Consider the following 10,080-nt stretch of genomic DNA (forward strand, 5'->3'; position numbering starts at 1 on the left):
CTATCGCATATAAAATCGTTGATTATGTGAATATTGTCGTTTAGACTTCAATTGCTATTGAATTTTTTAAATTTTGCTATTTTTTTTTTTTTTTTTTTTTTTATTACAAATGGCATGTGAAAATAGTTTTGACCCAGTTTGTGCTCTCCGAATCATTGTGCACAACCCAAACATGAGAAGAAGAAATCAAAGAAACCAAGAAAACAAGCCAGTTGTCAGTGAGCTGTCTCCTCTCTCTCAGGTGTCTATGTACGAAAAACCGCTAGAATGAAGCGCGAAAAATATTTGTATGGCGAAATGCATCTAACGAATTATTTCTCAACAATGGGAACCATTTTCGAAAAAATATTTGGTACCAGGTGTGCGTAATAATTATGTCTATCACGCCTACCAAATATTTTTTCGAATAAAGCTTCCATTTACAAGAAATTTCAAGTTAGTTGCCTTTCCCCATACAAAATAAATTGAGAAAACTCCTGCTGATCAACTGTGGACAAGAGCAAAGCAGGTAATCCATTGAGAAAAAATATGTTTGGAATACCCTTCTCGCATACAACAAGCGTGAAATAGGTAAATCTTGTGAACGGTCTTGATCCGGCCGGTTCCCATATCCATTCATTTATTTAGTTACCATCTAAACATATAACAATACATCAAAAATTTCACGCCACAATACTCGGTTCGTGGACGCATTTCTCCATCCTCGGTTCTGCGTTCCACGCCTTCTTGTACCAAACGGATCCGCAGCGAACACCATCTTTGCAAGGTTGCTGTCCGACATTCTTGCAATATGCTCTGCCCATCGTATCCTTCCAGCTTTGGCCACCTTCTGGATACTGGGTTCGCCGTAGAATTGGGCGAGCTCGTTGTTCATCCTTCGCCGCCACACACCGCCAGAGATCGTCTTAAGCACCCGACGTTTGAAGACTCCAAGTGCTTGTAGGTCCACCTCGAGCATTGTCCAGGTTTCATGCCCATGTTTCATGGTACATTTGATGCGGGTGTGAATCTTTTTTGACCGCAGCTTCTTCTGGAGGCCATAGTAGGCCCGACTTCCACTGATGATGCGATCCGTATTTCATGGCTAACGCTATTGTCAGCTGTCAGCAACGATCCAAGGTAGACGAACTCGTCGACCACCTCGAAATTATCCTCGTCTATCGTAACACCCTTGTTTGCCGCTTTGAAATCGCTAAAAAAAGGTGATGCGGTGGGACCTGGTATTCACGACATTTTTGAAGGATTTGCCGTACAGTAAAGATCTGGTTCGAAGCCGGCTTGATAACTTCCCACGAACTCATTTACTACAGGTGACAAAAAACATTAGATGATATGGGATTACACTTTGTAGGCCGCATGTGATCGCTCGAAAGTTCTCACAATCTAACTTGTCGCCTTTCTTGTAGATGGGCATATTAGCCCTTCTTGCCATTCCTCCGGTAGCTGTTCTGTTTCCTAGGTTGCGCCTATCAGCCAGTGCAGACAAATGGCCAGCCTATCCGGGCTCATCTTTATGAGTTCAGCTCAGATACCATCCTTACCAGTTGCTTTATTTTTCTTGAGCTAGTGAATGGCATCCTTAACCTCCCTCAAAGTGGGGGCTGGTTAGTTTCCACCGCCCGCAGTACCGACGAAGGCATTTCCTCCGTTGTCCCGTCCTTCATTGTTTGTGCTCTCTGCTTCATTCAGGTGTTCGTTGAAGTGCTGCTTCCACTTTTCGATCCCCTCATGCTCATGTCCTCAAAATGCTCCCATCATTATCCCTGCACATCTCGGCTCGCGGCACGAAGCCGTTGCGGGATGCGTTGAGCCTTTGATAGAACTTACGTGTTTCTTGAGACAGGCATAGCAGTTCAATCTCCTCGCACTCCGTCTCCTCCACGCGGCGTTTTTTATCCCGAAAGAGGCGGGTCTGCTGTTGCCGTTTCCGTCTATAACGTTCCACGTTCTGCCGGGTCCCTTACTGTAGCATGACCGCCCACGCTGCATTCTTTTCCTTCAGAATCTGCCTACATTCCTTGTCGAACCAATCGTTCCGTCGACTCCGTCCTACGTAGCCGACGTTGCTCTCAGCTGCATTGTTGATGGCTGCTTTCACTGTTCTCTAGCGTCCTCAAGAGGGGCTTCATCCAGCTCACCCTCTTCCGGTAATGCAGCCTCGAGGTGCTGCGCGTATGTCGCTGCCACATCCGATTGCTTAAGCCGCTCTAGGTCATGCTGGGGCGGCCGTCGGTACCGTACGTTTTTAACGACGGAGAGTTTTGGGCGCATTTTCACCATCAGCAGATAGTGGTCAGAGTCGATGTTAGCGCCACGATAGGTCCTGACGTCGATAATGTCGGAGAAGTCCATCAATCAGAACGTGGTCGATTTGTAATTCTTGTCTGCTGTTGTGATCTCCAGGTGTATCGGTATGGAAAGCTATTGTAAAAGATTGGTTCCAGTTTTTAGATTTCCATGAGCATATGAGTTTATGTTGTGAGGAAATTCACGTTTTTAGATATAAGTACAGTAGGTTACACGGATGCGAGAAATCTCTGTACCGCTGTAAGCAAATCCGCATACATTGTTGAAGTGGATTCTACAACTCGCACAAAAATAGGGCAAAGGCAGAATCAGCAAACATGATAGCAAACTGCTGGGCGCTGCCATCTTTTAAAATAGGCTAATTATTTATTCAGGTATCCGTGTGAAAAACCATTTGTATCAGTGCAGTGCAAATAGTGAAATTTACTTTTTGACACTTGGTCTGTTCTGTCTGCACAGAAATTGTTGCATTTTCCGAACAATAATCTGAGAACGCTAAATAGGAGATCTGAGTAGGCCGTGCGCGCGAGTTGACGTGTTTTGGTTTTGCTGCCACGTTTCATCTCGGCTTCTATTTTTTCTAATTTGGCCGGTGAGAATATCAGCTTTTTTCCTTCCTGTTTTACACAAGTTTGGATCGCTTTTAAATAAAATATTGTGGAAAAGAAAATATGGCAAACATCGACTTTGATCAGCTGAACGGACAACTGCGGAAGTGTTTGGATCCCACTTTGAGAATTGCGGCGGATTACAGAGGAGCTTCAAAAGAGGAATTTGGTGAGTTTGTTCTAATAAGCTGCGCTGGATCGCGATGCGTAAATAATTCATTTGTCTGCTAACGTCTACCAAAAACACCTATGAGAGGTCGTAGAGTTCTCTGCATCTTTCTTAAGTAGGTGTTCAATCAATCATCCTTTCGCATTCCCCAGCTTTCGCAAGCACGTGGCTAGGACAGCTCTTGACTGTTGGAGGATGCGTCAATATTGTCTAAGAGTTAGAGGTTAGTCCCAAATTTCTGACTTTTTGTAACGGACGGGAAGGAGGCAACGATGGTCTAGGACTGTACCACCTACGAATTTGTGCGAAATGCTTAATGCTAATGCTAATGCTGATGCTAATAATCTGAGTACGATATTGAGCATTTTGCACCTTATTAGACTACTGTGCAGAAAATTTTTGCACAGTGAACATTTGCACACCTCACACATTATCTTACATTACTGTTTGACAGCTTGCTTCGATACTAACTGTTTTCATCTTTATTTTGATTTTGTGCGAACGATTAGCAAAACATTATTGACTGAACTGGTCCAGGCTAGAACATTGCCAGAAACGACACCGGAAGTATGCTTCAATGCCCAGAAAACTTCTAGATGACGAGTTCAGATCGTTGCTCAACGTGAAGTTCTTGGGTGAACTGATAGACAATGACTAAGATCAAGTTGCTTAAAGTTGTGTCGTGAGTAGGAATGCCGAATCGCTAATCGAATACGTCCTGTGTCTGACTATGGGAAACGACTCTGATTCCGAAGAAGATTTTGGATGATTCTATAATTTTGGATCCAGTACACAATATTTCCTCAAAGGAAATCTTCCCGATGAGCTTTACGGCTACTAGCTATTAGTTGCCGTTCACGGTTTCAAGGACCATTCGCCACCATTCGTGGGGTGTAGCTGACAATATGGTGGATAATTTTTTACACCAATGCTGGGTTGTATTGAAGAAGTTATTTGCCGGCTTTGAGTTGTTTTGAAACGTCATAAATAGCTTTCGAAGCATACGCCTGCTGATGTTAGTGAGTGTGCAAATTGTATCTAGCACATGAACAATTTCATTAGAATCTAAAAATTCGAGCAATTGTCAATAAATAGCCAGAAATCAAAATGCAATGTCTTTAGTCACTGTCGATCAAAGTAAGCATGCATATTTCAGATGTAACCCGTTGACTCCAGCAGTATGCGCCGCCGCCATCTTTTCGAATCCAACATGCTCTAAGCAACCGTTGGATACTAAAAAACTGAGAGAGACTCGCGAAGAGGAAAAATATCAACGTCATATGCAGCCCAGATTCCCCTCTCACGAAACGTCAAATGCAGCCCATCGTTTTTATGGCTGAAAAAGTGAAAAGTATTGTGTTCAAAGTAAACTGTTATTAAAAACCTCAGTCGGTGGAGCAGTTTTTTCCAGCAGTTGCTGATAAATCTAAGCAGAAGATTAATTATTTCTAATGTCTTCTACGTTTGCTGGCATGAAATTTCACTCAAATGGCTATTTATGATTCGATGTGATGCAAACTTAATCATTTTTTGCTGAGAGGTTCATGTGAGGATTTGAACAGCATGCGCATAATTGGTATGCACAAAGTGGAATAAGAAAAAAACTCAGCAATCACAGAAAAAGAAGACCGTCTTCGCGAGTCTCGTCTCAGCTAAAAAGCATTCAAATGCGGATACTCAATTGATCTTGGCTATTGTCAAACCCATTAGGTGGGGTTGGGGTTGCTATATACGTGGTCGACTCCCATAGTAATCCAGACGCATAGAGTGACAACGGTGATAACTGTCGAAAAAATCGAGTGACAGAGCCATGACGAGCATATTTTTCGGTCGACAGTGACTCCAGTCGAGTCACTTTGATCGATTCGACTTATAAAATAGGGCCCTAAATTATGAATAAAAGCATTACTCGATGCCAACAATTTAACAAATCACTTGGAATGCCTCGCACTTTCTCGCATAAGCTAAGTATGCTGTTTTGTTCAAGAAAAATAAAGAAATTCCTTGACAGAATCGGTCAAAAAATTTCCTACATAGAGCCCCCTTTGAAATTCATAGCATTTCATAGACATTCATAGCATTTCATAGACATTTCTCCTCAACTGCGTACTGCGATCAGAAAAAGGGCTCATTCATTTATTTCATAACGCTGAAAATGACCATTTTTGACAACCACCCACCCCTTCGTAACGCTTCGTAACGCTTCTACAAATTTTGTATGTGCCGTAACATCGGGAGCACACCCACCCACCCCCTTCAGCGTTATGAAATTTGTGAATAAGCCCAAATGTGATTTTCTGGACCATTTCTGGGAAGAAATTCCTTTTCTTATCAGTAGCAAACCATCCTATACAAAGTAAATTTGTTACATTCTCACGCTGTTTCAAACATTCATCTAATCTGATCGAATTTACCTCGACCTAAGATAATTTGCACTTGGTCCCCTCTGATTTAACAAAGAGCTTGCCATGAATTGATAAAAGAATAATTTAAGAAATTTGTTAGGAATGATAAGAAGAAATCGCTGTAAATAAGAAGAAATCGATACAAAATCTCTTCATCTCTGCCTCATAAGATCTTTACTGCCGTGAATCGCAAGTCAGTCCCATCTGTAAAAAGTAGGCATTGAGAAAATGGGCCGTGAAGTTTTCAAACTCGTTTTCCATACTAATATTCAAAAAATTCCAGAGGATTGTAACATGTTCCAATATTGATAAAATTCTCATAACTTGCTTTTCACTACGATATCTTTCCGAGAAAAATATAAAGATGATCAAAACAAGTTACTGATATGCGATTACTTTTCATTTTGGGACAATTTAACTTGCTGTTTTTTCCTATTTTTTCCGAACAAATCATATTATTTCACTAGTGCAGCTGAAAGAGCATTGGAAGAGATGTTGAATACTGAACTCAACTCAATTTTGACGAAAATGCAGATGGGACTGACTTGCGATTCACGGCAGTTTATTATAGATCAAGGACTTCCCAATTAGTAATCGAGGTAAGGCTTCACCAAGAATCAGTATAACCAATAATCAAAGAAATCTTCCTAACGGAATTCTCAAGTAATCTAAGAAAGATTTAAAAAAATATATTTGGCAAGAAATCTGCCAATATTTTTTTTTTTTTTGGTTGAGCTTTCTGCTTAAAATTTCAAGCAATATCAGGCAAGGGTCTGTTCTAATACTCACTAAAAACCATAATAGTAATTTACTGATAACCTTTTCAGTAATCTCTCAGAAAGAACATTCAGGAAATTGATCAATCACTGATTCGATAACCGTAAGGTTTCTAGCAAAGATCTCTATTAAAATTGGCTATGAATCTAGATGGAAATCTTCTTCTTCTTGTAATATTTCGAAGAGCTTAATCTATCTGTCTACCAACTCACCGAAAGTTAAAGAAGTTCGAGTGACAAGCAGTCGTACACTTTGTGGAAAAAGTTCAAGTTCCGCCCATAGTGCTTGAAATTGAAACAAACCGGGTTTTCCGGAATCTTACTGAAAATTTCTCTGGAGTGCAGTATCCGGAGGGATGAACCGGCAAATGCAAAGTCAATGCCTCGATCAGCCGAATTGCAACAGGAGCAATTCCAGTGCAACTTCATCGCTCGAAACACTTTACAAGACTGACGTCATTCGTCTCTTCTCGTTTGCTTAGTTTTTCCTTGTTAGTAAAACTACATGCCCTTCTGGTTAGTTTATATCTTCTATAGTACCCCTCTCAATCCTTACATGGAGTTCTTCCAAAAATGTTTCTAAGATTTTCTAACGAATTCTGTTGGAGTGCTTTCGGATGTTTCTAACGAACTCTTCACAAAATCCTTCAAGAATTCTTCCGAAAATGTTCATGCGGCTTTTCTAGAATTACTTTTGAGATTCTTCTGGATATCCTTCTAGGATATTTCCTCTTGAGCTCTTCCGAAAATCCTGCAGGAAATCTTCAAGACGTCTTTCGAGAATTCTTAAAAAAATCTGGGATTCTTCAAGCCTTCTGGGCAGGTTCTGTAAAACCTGTGAAGCTCAGAATCGAAGTTGGCAAGCAGGAGCACCACGAAGACCCTTGCATTCTATTCTGACATTACTATAGGAGTGAGGCGTCGAAGTTGTGCCATGCCTACTAGATCGTTTGATGTCCGATCCGATGTTACATTCTTGGAGTTCTTTCAACAGGCTTTTGATTGTCAACCATCATAACAGGGTTGGAAGACAAGATCTATGACAATGTTCATCCAGTACCACACATCCTCCCTCTTCTCAGGAAAAAAAAAGTTTGAAGTGATGAGTTTTCACATCGTTTCCGTCATCACGAAAGCTTTCAGGAATTCAGGATGTATATTTCACATCGCTAAGAACTTCACCGATGTATACTGTTTCATATCTCAACTGTTCACTTGTACATGCGACTTTGAAACATTTTTCCGCTGTAGGATACCCACACAATCAGAACGGCGTTGAAATGATTGATTGGTTGAATGTCGTTCCATACATTAGAAACGGCAAGCTAATTATATGAAATGACATATTTAAGACGAATTTTGGACAAAATATTACTATTAATAAACTGACACATATGCGTTCAACAGAGTAGTATCAGTGTTTGACTTTCATCTTGTTGTACATTCAATCCACCGTACTTTCGCGGAAATACTCACTCAAAGACTTGTTTGACTGTTGTTACTTGTTTTGATATAACATATCTACTAAGTTACTAGCCATCATTGGGCTTACATATCTAATTCTATAGATACATTTTCGACCGCCAGTCGCGCATGCATGTGAACATCACTTTTATTAGGAACCAATTTGTGACCACTAGTCGCGATAGCAAGTGTACACCACCATTACTTAGAGCAAATATACGACCACCAGTCGAGTAACCAACATCAATAGCAGTTACTATGAACAAGTATGCGACCACCAGTCGCGGTAGCAAGTGTACACCACCATTGCAAAGAACAAATATACGACCACTAGTCGAGCTTACAACATCAATAATACTTGCTAGGAACAAGTATACGACCACCAATCGAGTTAATAACATCAATAGCAGTTACTATGAACCACCCAGTCAACATTTCGGTTGGTATATTTTTTGCTTTACATCATTATACATGAATCAAATCACTCGTATAAAATGCATGAAAACGCTATATACACACCAAAGTGGAGGCCATATACGCACTTCGCACGACTTTTTCAGACTGTCCATAGTCAGCAATACGATGCCACAAAATTCCGATAAAAATAAAAAAAAAGTTTCCAGTGAGACCCGAACACCGGACCTTTGGATCCCTAAACCGGTACCATACCACTACACCACTGACCGCTACATGAATATGTTGTGATTATTTTCCAACATGAAAGGGAGTTTGCTATACAGCACACACGCTTTGTTGTTCTTTGAAGCCCACCGCTAGAAGATACCGACCTCGGGTGGCAAATTTTGCTAAATTATTGCGATTTCATTTGATGCTAATCTGCATTGATATATAATCTGTCAGTTTATACAACTTGATGCGATTCTAAATTATACTATTTACGGCATGGTTTGTTGTCAACAAAGTTTGTCGACAATGAATCGTAGTGGAGAATTATATACAATTTGTGTTAACATTTATTCGTTTTGATTTGACATATTGTGCGATTCTGATTTTTGACGTATGAATATGAGATTTTTGGCGCACATCCTTATACGATACGTGGTTCACTGGGAAGTATGCGACCACCAGTCGCGGTAGCAAGTGTACACCACCATTGCATAGAACAAATATACGACCACCAGTTAAGCTTACAACATCAATAATACTTGCTAGGAACAAGTATACGACCACCAGTCGAGTTAACAACATCAATAGCAGATACCGTAAAACGGGGTAACTTTGATAGTTTTTTCGAAGAAAACTTCAATATTTATGCATGCTGTGTCAAAGATATATAATATATATTATTAAAACAAGTACTGGCATCCTAACTATCGACTGCAGTTGATAGATTGCCAAAAGATTTATTTTGAATAAATATATAATTTTTCAAATAATCGAAAGTCGATTTTCTCTTTTGGGGTAACTTTGATAATGTAGTATAAATCGAACAAAATTTAATGCATTACGGAACATTAATAGGACGTTGCATACCTCTAGGCATTTAACGCTATATAGAAATTTCTGACTTAGATTACAAAAATGGTTCCAGTTTATGAACATGCTTTCCGCTAAGAGATTTGAGACCATACTCAAGTTCTATGATAACTATGCTGTCAAAGATAAGTGACCAACTATTAAAAACTACATCAAATAGTGATCGTAGAACAGATTGTTTGTAGTCGTTTCGAAAATGCAAAAATCTTATAATTTTTTAATATTTGCCTTCAAAATCTCAAATGTACTTGATTCCAACGAAAATAGCTTTGACATGAAGTGTCATACTAATACTCTTTACTTTTGCAATCGTTTTTCTTAACTGATTAACAGAAACTTCGTTATTTCGTTTAGTGTGTTGTGGGTCTCGCACTATCAAAGTTACCCGCATTATCAAAGTTACCCCGTTTTACGGTACTATGAACAAGTATGCGACCACCAGTCGCGGTAGCAAGTGTACACCACCATTGCATAGAATAAATATACGACCACTAGTCGAGCTTACAACATCAATAATACTTGCTAGGAACAAGTATACGACCACCAGTCGAGTTAACAACATCAATAGCAGTTACTATGAACAAGTATGCGACCACCAGTCGCGGTAGCAAGTGTACACCACCTTTGCTAGGAACAAGTATGCGACCACCAGTCGAGTTAACAACATATTCATTGCAACCATCTGTCGCGTTAAAGACAACCAAACACCAAACCAAATGCAACCACCAATCGCGGCAATAATATTTTTTTAATTGCAACCACCAGTCACGTTAAGGACATTTTTTTTTTTGCATTGCATACACCAATTGTGTTGAGGGCATTTTTTCCATAGCAACCACCAGTCGCGTTAAGGA

This window comes from Aedes aegypti, chromosome 3 (genome assembly GCF_002204515.2).
Source record: "Aedes aegypti strain LVP_AGWG chromosome 3, AaegL5.0 Primary Assembly, whole genome shotgun sequence".
Taxonomy (NCBI): domain Eukaryota; kingdom Metazoa; phylum Arthropoda; class Insecta; order Diptera; family Culicidae; genus Aedes; species Aedes aegypti.